Source organism: Brachyistius frenatus, unplaced genomic scaffold (assembly GCF_029030835.1).
Source record: "Brachyistius frenatus isolate BFR_SWC_R1_liver_20210118 unplaced genomic scaffold, ASM2903083v1 Contig_9, whole genome shotgun sequence".
Classification (NCBI taxonomy): domain Eukaryota; kingdom Metazoa; phylum Chordata; class Actinopteri; family Embiotocidae; genus Brachyistius; species Brachyistius frenatus.
Window position 1 is genome coordinate 6,830,735 of NW_027210608.1, and position 13,076 is coordinate 6,843,810.

Below are 13,076 nucleotides of genomic sequence, written 5' to 3' on the forward strand. Positions count from 1 at the left end.
GCCTAGTTCTGGTAAAGCGATTCAAATTCGATTGCTGGTTTCTTGTTATTCTCAAGGCAACTTTATTCTTTCATAATTGTCTTAACTTTCCAGTCTTTGAACTTTGTTTTTGTTTTTTCAAACAGAAGGAAGGCTGCGTTGATGGAGCTGAAATAAATAGCCAGTTTATTGGTATCCTGTTTCAGCTGTTGTGGAGACATGAATCATCTAACATTGTTATTGTACGCATCCATTGAGTAACAGCCAGGCATGTGCTTTGTGCTTTGTGGAACATTGCTGTTTAGTGACAGTAACAGGATAAATCACAATGTTTTAACAAGATAGAGAAAAAGGAGCATCCTGTCATGTTCAACTTTTCTGAGTTAACACTCCTTTGTAACAGTCTGGCATGCGTTCTACTCTATTATTCTATTCACATGTGAATACTGAACAAGCAGAGATCAGTCAAAGGATATCACATCATAAAAAGAGTGAAATACAGAGACATTCCACAGCTCTGTTACATCGGCTCTCCACCGTGGCAATGTTGGAGCATTATGAAAACATGCTACAAGCAGCTGCTCTGTGAGACAGTCACTGAGCTCTGTGGATTGTACTAAACACAAAATGCTAAACGCTTGCCGTCAATAGCACATATTTGTGCGGTGCCTTTAAAAGCTGTGTAGACCCTTTTCCAAACACATGTGGGTCTGTCTGTTTAAAGCAAGGATTTTGGTTTTAAAACTTCCTGCAAACATAATCTCTGCCCTAAACCAAAAAAAACAAGGCCAAACAAACAGAAACGATACTGTGGCTAAGGCAGTGCTGAGGGTGCATGACCTGCTCATTTGCATGAATGTGTTACTGTAGGCGCTAAGGAGCTGAGCGCTAGCATAAAGCTTAGAGGTCTGTTGCAGAGGAGGATAAACATATTTATTCAGCTTTCCTTCACCTTCGGCTTCAAGAAAACGCTGATCCACGAGTAGGGAAATGCGGTTGTGCTGGTTTATGAAGCAGCATAATTGTGCCCGTTGAGGCGAGTGCCGCTCCCACATCGTCAATAGACAATACAAGACAAGAGCAGATGCAGCTTCTGCTATACAATGGGCTCTGACAACATGGAATTACAGCCTCCGCCGCTGAAAAGTGGCTTTTTATTTCTGCTCTCCTGGGACTGGCAATAAAGCGTGGAACATATAATACAATAAAAGCATTGATTCTCATACAAAGATGCAAGTGGCAAAAAGGAGACACAGCTAGCATCTGGACTGATCTGACACTCCCGAATCTCCTTTATGAAGAAAAAAACACAAACATGCAGAGGAAGAAATTCAGCAGGGAGAGAAACACTGGATGCAAGATGATTCATGTAGAGACAGAGGCATGTGACACATCAGGCTCCGGACTCTCCAAAAACCACATTGCCTGTGAGGAGCTTATATTATGTGGTGCAGAGCTAGTGTGTTCATGCATGTGGGCTGGTGCTGAGCTCACTGAACAGCTGTGAGGCAGGCTGCAGGTGAAAGATGAGTCAAATCCTACAGGGGCAGACATCAATCATTGATGGATTGACATATCTGAGAAGAAAGGCAGCGAGAGACAGAAAGAGAGCTAGGAGGTAGCAGACAACAAACACACTCATACTGGTGAGTTCTGACCTTGTTGAGGGCTAGAGGAGTCATGTCTGTTCAGACCAGCCACGCCCATCCCGGGACACATGAATCCAATCAGCCTGGACGGGAAAAGAAGGATATGATGCAACACATGACAAGAGCTCAAACACTAAACACACTTATTCTCTAGAAACACTCGTCATATCCTGTACTTTAACGTCATCCCACGCAGTCATTTCTACTTACTGCCAAAACTGTGAGTTTTGTACATCCCCGAGTCCCTTATGGTGTTTCAGGAGAAAAATGCTTCCTTTACTTAGCTTGAGATTATACTTTATACAACAATGTGGAAACAACAGAGCACACACAATCGTTTCATGTTTACCAACTTGGTTGGTCTATAGAAGGTTGCACTGAAGAATACTAAAAAAAAGGAGCCAGATATGCAAAAGATGCAGAGTGGGTGAGTTGCAACTGTTTGAACTTTCTTCTTAAGGGTATTTATCTCCAGTCATTTTTTAGACCACCTGACAAAAGCAAAACAAATATTTACTGTCCTGTCTGATTTGGTGCTGAGCAGGTAACAGATAAAGGAGATTTCACCAAGGGCTGTAAAACCAAAAGAAGGAGCTAAAAAAGGCAAAACATTTTTTTTTTTTAGCTGAGGAGCACGCCTGATTGATTTGATATTTCTCTGTGGATTTGGCACAGTGAAAGGGAATTTTTTTCACATCGCATCACTTTATCCGTTGTTAATATGAAACTTAAATGCCTCGTCAAGTGTCAGTTTATATCCATGTCTGTCAAGACTCAAATATTCAATGAAGACTTTGAAGGACGTGGACCAATAAATATGATTCTGAAAAAACACAAAGTTGAAAACATGACAGTAGACAATACGTCAAACATTGATGTTGCTGCCAAGAAGCTACAAAGTCTTAAACATGGATGTCTCACAAACATCTACAACTCCACAGCACAGAAGATATATACAATCAGTGCAGTTTCAAGGTGGACACCCAAGATTAGTGTCACCAATTAAGTAGCAGACCAAATGTGAAATCTGGTCACAATCTCCCCCTCTGTTCCTGAGTAATGATGTTGAATAATCAGTGAAGCTGACCTTTGACCTTTTGGATATAGAATGTCATCGCTTCACAATTTCATCTTTTTAGACATTAGTGTGGAATTTTGTCTAAATTAGTGCATGAATTATTGAGTTAAGGTCCCATACATGTTTTGTGAAATCACAGTGACCTTTGATCACCAAAATGTAATCAGTTCATTCTTGAGTTCAAGTAAATATTTGCACCATATTTGAAAAAATATCCTTAAGGTGTTCTTGAGATTGGGAGGAGAATGAGATGGAGAAACCACATGAAAACATAATGTCCCCAGATAAGGCTGCATAGAAACATTATTACTGTGACTTTGAGATCAGAAATGCTGAATAGAATTTAGACGGTGTCCCTTTACAATTATCGCAACATCACTGATAGGACAGATAAGGAAGAAAAACTTGCAAGTGCAGCTTTAAAAAGAATGTGGTTTGCGCAGTATTCAACCATTGTTCAAAACCTTAATGCAACACTAAGGCCAGGAACAAAGGATATACTGTTTCTGGACTTAACATATGTAGAGGGATTTATGGGAGAATGCGCATGTCACAGTTCAACAAGGGGAGGGACCCAAACACAGGACACTCTGGCATATGTGAAGCAATGGTGAGCTTTAAAAAAATAGTGCAGTTACAAAAAAACAGGCAGGAGAACACAATACAGATAAAGAGGGGAGTCCAAAGTCTTCCAGGGAAGACAGGAAACAGTCAAACAGAGAGGAAAACAGAGTGGCTGCAGATGAGGCAGATTAAGGACATGGGAACGAGTGAGTTGGGCGTGGCAGAGAGAAAACTGAGCACGGAGAGAGACAAGACTGGGGACCCCTGGTGGGTGGAGGGAGTGACACAAGGAACACACCACATAACTGAGGTAGAAAGACCAAAACCGTGACCGCATATTGTAAGATGAATGAAAAACCAAATGTATTTCAGTCGAGAACAGGTAAAACAACCTTAGTACTGTGTGTTTGTAGGTGTTACCATTTCCAAAGTGATCCAAGCGTGACTGAGAATGAATGAATTTTTCACACTGAAAAATTCAGATTCACTATTTTCCTGCAGAAACCTGCTAAAAATATATTTTTGGAAACAGCTGAAATGTGGTTTCACAAATTTGTACCGCAATAAAAAATTAAAAAAAAGCATCCTGCTCGAGATGCAAATCCAATTACTTGTGGCACCATTAAAATCACATTTCAGCCAAACTGACGTTTAAAACATCTTTGACCTCACAAATTCTGACATCAAAAACTCAGTATCTCAACAAAGGGCTTAGAATGGCTTAATGCACCTTTGAGAGAAGAGCAGAGTAATAAACCATCACCGCCCACAATAAAGTCAGGGAGATGTGACCAACAAGGCATTTGGGACATTTTGCTTTTCTTTAATGACACAATTGGTCTTTGAGTGGTAAAATGACTCAGTGGTAACAGGGAGTGCTGAAGCATCGTCCGAGGCTCCTCTTTTGACCCACTAAATACAGAATAACCTTTGACTGATGGGATTTAATTGATACATAAAAGCATGTGTGAAACGATGACACAGGAATGTGTCACAGTGACATATGAATCAGTGGCCAGTGTCACACTTTAATGACTTGTAATGGATGTGCTTTTTCAGGAAGTGAAGTGGTAAGGTTAAATTTGTCTATTAATGGCTAAATGATGGCAGGTTGTCCAGTTTCTTTCAGACACTTGAAATCTCCTGAGTATGAAGTACAGCTGTATTGAGTCAGTCCAAAGCCCATCTCATATTTTTAGTCATGTGGTGAATGTGGCCTCTGTGACACTTTACTTGCCTGCTGCAACCGGTTACCAGCCTTTCTTGTCCCTCTACTTATGAAACAATAAAGGAGCGGAAACAAACCAGCTCTTATTACACAAGTATGTTTTCCAACTTGTCCCGAGGGGCAAGTCATGCCAATAGTTTTTGTTTTACTAAGTAGGAATTTTAGATATTACTTTTAGAGACTTCTGCTGCCACCCAAGTAAAATTGGGGGAGAACAGAATTTTATTTGTGGTGTTCAAACCATAAAAAAAATCTACTTATGAAAGTCAACTGTCAGTCTGTCCCCTGTTGGTTTGGTATCTCATATAGCTTAGAATGAATGTGTTTCAAGAGTGTGCCATAACAATCGTCAATATACGGCTGAAAGTGTAAGTTTAATAAAGAGGGACTTGTTGTCTGAGATGCAATACCTTAATAATGACATAAAGTATGAGGCTCATAAACCCTGAATGAGAGGCAATCAAAAAGTTCCAAGACTGTTCCTGTGAGTTGTGATTTCAATATGGACCAATAACTTGAGCAGAGAGCACCGATCACAGTTTGTGTCAAAGTTTTGGGGAACAAAAAGAAGTCGCAGGGAGCCAAATCCAGTCAATAGGGGTGGTGGGGAGCAACGATTGTATTGTTGTGGGCAACGCATTGTAAGCAGGTGTGTTGTTATGTTGGCGAACCCAAGTGCCACTGATAAACAGTTCAGGTCACTTGTGCCAAAGGTGTCCCTCAGACACCTCAGGGCATCACAGTAGAACTCGGTGTTGACAGTCTGACCCTGGGGGATGAATTCACAGTGCACAACCCTGCGAATGTCAAAGAAAACACACTTGGTTGCTCCTGACCTGACGAGCCTTCTTCGATCACGGACAGTGATGTTTAGCCCTACAAAAAAAAGCAGAATGCCACTTAAAACACTGGGCACGGCTCATTGCTTCATTGCCGTAGGCTTCCTGAAGCATGTCAAAGGTGTCCTTAGCGGTACATGCTAAAATTGCGAATAGAAACAGACTAGTCTTCACAAAAACACGTGAAAAACAGTAAAGTCAAGTAAAGCAACTTGGAATACTTACTCACAAGGGTTATAGCTTCCCCCTGCTCTGTGCGCATCACAGTGTGACGTAACGTTTGTGTGTAAGAGGAACAGTCCCTAAACTTTTTGATTGCCCCTCATATAACCCTTAGCTCTTGCCATCTCTGGTAAAGAAACCTAAAGTTAACATCCTCCCAGCTTCAAACCATACCATTATGTTTTTGTACAGTCTCCATCTCTTCTGTCATGTGCCAAAGACATCATCCTTTATGTGAAATGGCACTGTGAAGTGAATTCAGAAGAGAGAAAGTTTTGAGTTACTCTGAAGGATACAGGTGGGTGGATTTCCCCGAGTCAGACTGTCTACATCAAACAGAGGCAGCACCTGTACAAGCTTCTCACCTCTGGCTACAAAATGCTCTCTTTTTCAAAGAGGGAGAGAGAAACCCCCGACAGGTGCACAGCTTACATCCTCCTATCAACTAAAATCACAAGGTTTGTGTCAAAGCTTTGTACTGGGTGCAAAAAAAAAAAACCTTCTCCTGCCAGATGACCAGGATTGCTTTCACACACACAGGAGCTTCCATCGGCTTTCAGTGAGGCGTCTGCAACCTCCGAGTAAATAGATGGACGAAGAGCAATAAATCCGCTAAAGCCCGATATTTCACCGCTTAAGGCTGCATTATCCACTACCATCATAGCACATCTGAATCTTATACCGAACTGTTGGTGGTTGAGTTATATTGAGGGCAATGTTTGTCTTGAGGCAGAAGAAAATATGGAGCGAAAAACCGGGATATCTCTAGTTTGTTTTTAACTGAGCACACGAAGCCTTTAATGGTTGATTAGTTTATAAGGACGTTCAGAAGGGAGAAAAGCTCATTAGCAGGAAGGTTTTGAACCGAAACCCTGTTTCCTAAAAATCCTACTGTACTCTTTGTCTGCTCCGACACTAAAAGGAACTGCTATGTGGCCAACAAGCACACGTTTCCCCTTGTGTTTCCTTTTATTGAATGAAATGTACGCGACATACTGACATCAATACTGGCAAACATTTAAAAAGAGTTAACGTTTTCTTGATGTGACTTGTATGCGTTGCTGTGCTGCCACTGTGTGTGTGTAATTGAGAGAGATAAGATAAAGTACGCTCAATTTATTGTCCTGTTGTTCAGTGAGCTGCTGTAGCATTCGTTAATGTGCTTTGGGACTGAGGGGACATTAGATCAATTCTACAAGTTCGAAAGACAGGAAGGGGAAAAAAAAAAAAAAAAAGTTCATAGACAAGCTGCATTTCCTGAATATTGACAACCTGATTTGGTGATTTTTAACTGGTCATTTACAACAATCAACTTTAGCAAATATTCTGGTCCTTTGGTAAAATTATTTCAAAGAAAATTTATAAATATTGAGCTACTGTACATATTGTATGTACAATTTTTTTATAAAACAATGATTGGGACAATTGTTGTTTACTTTGTAACATTGTCCAGTGCCACTGCAGTTACAGCAATCATATGACAGTTTTAAACCACAGTTACCACAATAACCACAAACTCAACCAGGACTGTAATCTTACTGGTTAATAATTTTAATTACATCATTAATTTGTCATATTTGTGACATAATTCTTGTTGAATGGAGTCTGTCTGACTTGCAGGAGAGAGGTTATCACACTGAAAAAACTCTAACATTGAAGATCAGACAACAGAAAGAGACTTGAGGAGCAATTAGTGATCAGACCGTTGCTTGTCCACTCAACAAAGTGCTTTGTCAGTTAGAAGGTAGTCTGTGTTACCTCAGCCGGGCTCTTCAGTAATGCACTGCACACTCAAGGAGTGATGCTTGGCGTGACACTCTTATGGTGCAAAGACAGCTACAGGACGAGTGTCAAAGGCCACCATTCATTTAGCTGCAACTTAAAGGAAAGGCAGTGAAATATCAGCTACTCCGCATGAAATGACTCTGTTGTTGGTCTGTATGTGGTAAAGCAGTTGTCATCAGTCCCACTGTCTTGTCTGTCATGTGCTGTTGTACATTTTGGTGCTTCAACTAATGGTAGTTAGGCATAGTTAACTAGAGTTTGTGTACTTCTGTAAATATTTTGCAAAACTCTAAACAAGTGAATAATTTGTCTTGATTAGGACAATTTATCTAGATTAAAAAAAAAGGTCAAATGTTTATCACTGCCCAAACCAATGTTTTTTAAATGCTTTAAGCTTCCCCCCTCCCCCTAAAAAGTAGACTCCGACGCTGTATTTGATAAATGATGATCGTTTGATTTATCTCACCTACTGAATGTTGTAACCACATTTTAAGGCTGGTTGAACAATCATAATGAAGTACTTCATGCACTCAAGTAATCAAACTGAGCACAGTGGACAATGAACTAATAAAGTAGCCACTTTAGCGTCATAGAAAGGTGAGATTTAAAGCAACTTCTCTGACTGTTTTCAAGTGCTTCCTTCTGTTTTTTGTTTTTATTCACAACTACTAATGTGACCGTGGCAGAAAAGCTCTTTGACTGTACACTTCTGTATGTCTTCTGTTATGAGATGATATTGTTGAAGACATCGCTTCCCTCTCTTGTCTGTCTGTGGCCAGTCTGTCTGCCCGCTCACATATATTTACCTCTCCTGAACAAACTAAACTGGAGCCCTATATCCTGAAATAGGCACAAAACCTGCTCCAGTGTGTTGCTAAGAGAGGAGGAGGAGGAGGAGGATGCTGCAGTGTTAATTACTGATCTCTCATCAAGGGGGAGAAGGACCTCTGCAATATTAAACTTATGGGATTCTTGAGACACTCTGACCTCACTGTGGCATTCACGCTGCCGTCATACTTCACATACTTCTCCTACAATTTTGTGGAATGTGTGTGCAATACCTCCCAGTCAATGTGATGTACCTTATTCTAGCATTAAACACAGTGGAAACACGCTAAAATATGCAGTCTGATACGCCTCGAACATTTGCAGTCGATTTTAAATCCTCGTCTGAGCCCACGTACATATCTGTACGCCAAAGAGAGCTCTGTGTTTTGAATACTTCATGACAACACAGATTATTTCTTTGAAAGAGGGTCTTACACAACAGCTCGTGCATTCACGGGGGATTTGGTTTGAATTTGAACATGTGAACTTCAGTTGCCCCAACACGCCCTGCCTGTACATCTCTGGAAAGCACTGAAAGCTTGGAGCGAGCTGTCAGAGCAGGAATGAGGTAATACTGTTACACCCTAATAAAAACACACTGTCAATTGAATGGGAAAACAGAGTACTACACTGCCCGGACTGAATAGCAAACACATGGCAGCCCCAAGCTAAAGTCCACTGGTGTAACAAATAAATCACGCTGGGCTCCTACATTTTTATGAACATCTGTAATTTGTGAAATTAACTATGTGTGATAACTATTATCTTTGAGGTGATTCAATTTAACTTCACAACCTAAAATAATCAGCAAGAATCATTGTATTTCTATTAATTGTTGAGAATGATTTCCTTGTAGGTGATTACAGAATAAGATTTAAGAGTCTGTAGAGACATATTATGCTAAATGATAACATCAAAATACGCACACACGTTATGTCAATGTTAACATAATACTGTTAAAGGGCCCCGTGATGGACTGGCAACGTGACCAAGGTGGGCCCCGCCTTCACCCAAAGTCAGCTGGGACAGGTTCCAGCCCTTCACCCTCCCACCCCCATCTTGACCAGAGCTCCAACTGCTCCAACTCTTACTCACTGAACTGAAACACAGCCAACCAGAGTATATTGCTCATGATCCTCGTCTTCCCACACTGAAAGTGTAACACACTAAACTCCATTTATAATTCTTGACGTTTTTAAACTTTCCTGCATATCGGAGATATGGCTCATTTCAGTAAGTGGTCAAGTTCAATACCTGTTGTCGTGATTCTTTTGCACAAATTGTGCAGAAATAACACAACACTGGAGAGTATTTGCTACGACTGGTTGGCTCACACCCGCTGGCTAACTACAGCAGCTAACGACAGGGTGTCCATGGTGCAAAGCCAAGCTGTAATTCACTGAGCCTTGCCACCAACGTGGCAAACAAAATTACATGTACCATTTCCAATACAGGAGGCAGAAGAATAACTAAACAAATTACACACCGAGCAAGCAAGGCAGCAGGAGAGTGAAAGTAAGAGAGAGACGCTCTCGCAAACTGTTGAGCTGAAGAATCATTTTAACCTGCAGTGGTGGTTATTTCACAATGAAGACAACAACTCCCATAATCCCTTGCTCCTTCACAAGGTCACCAAAGTCTGTCTGTTGTTTTTGTTTGGATTGAGACTTGTAGCAGCAGAAATTACATGCTGTGCATTGAAGGAGGTACAATAATTACCAACACATCTGTAATCAGAATCACCTGTTTGTTCGTTCACAAACTCCATTTTATGATCACTGTCATGAACTTCTTACACAACTGTCTTGCAGATGACATCATCATTGGCTCTTTATGGAGTTTTAAAAGAAAACATTCATCTCGATCACAAAACAAGCCTCAGCTAGCTGAGGCCATAACAAGTAGCATATGGCAAATTCTCTCTGATGTGTTATCCATTTAAAAAAAAAAAAAATGCCTGTTTCAGATCAAAATCATTGCGCAACGTGTTTCTCATCCAGAGAAACAAATGCCGTCAAAAACTCTGAACTCGTCTTTTGCATTAGTCTGGAAATACTGCCCAGGACGGACATTTGCCTCTAATGTTATTGATTACTGATGAGTCCACATTGACGACTGGATTTATTGGCAGATCAGTTGGACAGAAATCTGCTTTTGTATCTGATTGTGTTTGTCGCTGTTTGTGTGCGAGAGAGGAAGAGAGCGAGAGAGCGAGAGAGAGCACAGTGGACCGTCCAGAGTGATGAAGCAGATGGTAATCACGGTCTAGACAGGCAGGGCAGAGTAGGCGAGGAGGAGATAGGCCTCACTGTTAAATAACCACCCACAGGTACAAGATTTTAAAGCCGTTTTCAAAGACTCTGCTGCACAGATTTCTGCAATGCAAAAAAGCAGGCATTCAAATTATCACGGTAGCTTATCACGATAAATCAGCAGCACTTGACTTGAATATTAATATGTTGGCCAGGAAAAAGGGAGTATATTACTTAACATACTGTCCATTATTTAAGTACTATTATCTAACAGCTGACAGAGAGGCATATGCTAAGGAAGAGGCTGTGAGAGAACCTCAGATGGCCAGTGTCTAACAAGTATGACTTATATCCCAGTAAGCTCTCCACACACCCCCACATTGTCTGTTGTACTGTTCGTTACCGTTGGGAAAACAGGCCGATTTTTCCTCTGACAAGGCGTCCTTGAATCTTTTACATAACAATCAATACAAACTCATCTCACTGTGCTGACACAGTTTTAACCCAAGTTTTGAGACCACTGACCCTCAAACATTTAAATTCACAGCGCGTCTGTGGAGACGGGCCTCTGAATACTGAAGGGCGAAGGAGCGTCTTTATGGAAAAGAGCATTTTCTGTCAATAACACCGGATAATCGCAGGTTGCACGGCCTTCTGGGTAGACCGACAGCACTGAGCAACAGGACAGGAAGGCATTGAGTGCACATCTACACACGTCACAAAACCTCATCATTTTCTGATCGCCAGCAACAAAGGGACTTGATGAATTGAGCATTACGGTCTTCCATGTAGTAGAAATGAGTGCCTTTAAACAGAGGAGAGCAACACCACTGCATGTCCTGTAGTCTAATGCTGTAACAGGAAAACCTCCTTGATCTTCTCTGAGTTCAAATGAGGAACATCGGTGTCGTTATTCACACATAAAGGGCAATTAATTAACTAAGGCATTTTAATCATATGAGACGTGAATCACTTGGATGTTGTTCTCAGTCTAATGAGTTTAGTAGAGTACTTGCGCCCTCTGGTGTCAGAGTTGTGCATTTCTCTCAGGACATAAGGTCTCATAAGTCATAGGTTTATGAATATATATCATCAGTAGCAATTATAAAAAATAAATCGAATTATTTTGATTTGATTGAGGGGGCATGTTGGTATATCAAGATGCTTTTTTAATTTAATCTGAAATTTAATTTTTTTTTTTTTTTTGCATTCCCACCATTTGGAGTTTATTGTCCAAATTACTTATTTTAATAAAATACTATTTTAAGTGTACATCTGGTATTCACTGTCTAATTTTCCCATACGAAATAGTCAAAACATGTAGATTTTCTTTCAGATAGGTTTACATGCCAATGAAATATTGCTATTTGTCTCCGTGTGTCTCTGTGTGCTCGTTATTCACATAGTGGGGACCTAAATGTCTTCATCACATTACAGAGATGTACCTTGTTCCGAAATGATTATACTTATATTTCATGGTTAAGGCTCTACTTTCTCTCTTTTTTTTCTTTTTTCTTTTTTTAAAAACACTTCTACATTTCAAATGACCACAGGTTCAACTCTCCCTCCACCTGTTAATTAACGCAATTAACAGTAATGAATAACCTAAATATGAGCTCTGTAGCAGCAGCTTGCACTACCACCGTTTGAGACCAACAATAAAACTTAGTTTCACCTCCAGCTCCCTTTGCAAAATCCGTAAGCCGTGCTGATCCAGTCTTCTTAGCCGTGACTTAATCCGCAGTTTTTCTCTCGCTTGGTTTTTGGGCCCAAAATGTAGCAGACACAAGTGCAAACAGTTGAAATGTTTATTTTGCTCCGAAGTCACGTTCGATGTCGCGAGTTTCTGCGAGATCTCAACGGAATCGCGACTTTGGCGTTCAGCGTAAAGGTCAAGTGTGAAGTCCTGCTTCTTGACTGAATCGTTAATTGCCTGATTTCTTATAATTACAATACAACTTTTTTTTTTTTTTTTTTTAATCTAATGTTACATCTGTGGTCCTCTTGCGTGCACAAGGCATAGGCAAGAAAGTTTCTCTGTAAACACCAAAAATCTCAGTTTTAGGTATATCGGAGCTTGTGACAGCCAATCATGGTCGAGTATGCAACATACACAATAACCATAGACTCTAGGAATATATAAAACACACATCGAAAAGGGGTTGTTTTTTTTTCACTTCTTGTTGATCCAGAGTAACTTTTAAAACAGAAATATGTTACTATTGATATGTTCAGAAATTTTCAAGTTGTTTGAAGTCCATCAAATGTATACTTTCTTACTTAGCCTAGTATACTTTCTATAATTTCTGTACATCTGTAACTGTCTGGAGGGGATCTTTCTGGATTTTGTCCATCATGGCAGATTGACTACTGACGTTGAGGTGCAGACACAGTGCCCCCTAGTGGATTTTATTCATGTCATACAAATTATGTTTTACAGTCAAATAAATATTATAAATAAGGTATTGTTAAATAGTATTAAAATGTAAAAAAAAAAAAAAAAAAGCACAATAATATAATGGTAATATGGATTATTCAAAAATGTGGTTGTTTTTTTGAATGAGGAACTTTACGTTTCTTACCCATAACAGTCGACATTTAATGTTGTAAAGGCAGTTACAAACACCAGTATTATGGGATACAGGCTACATA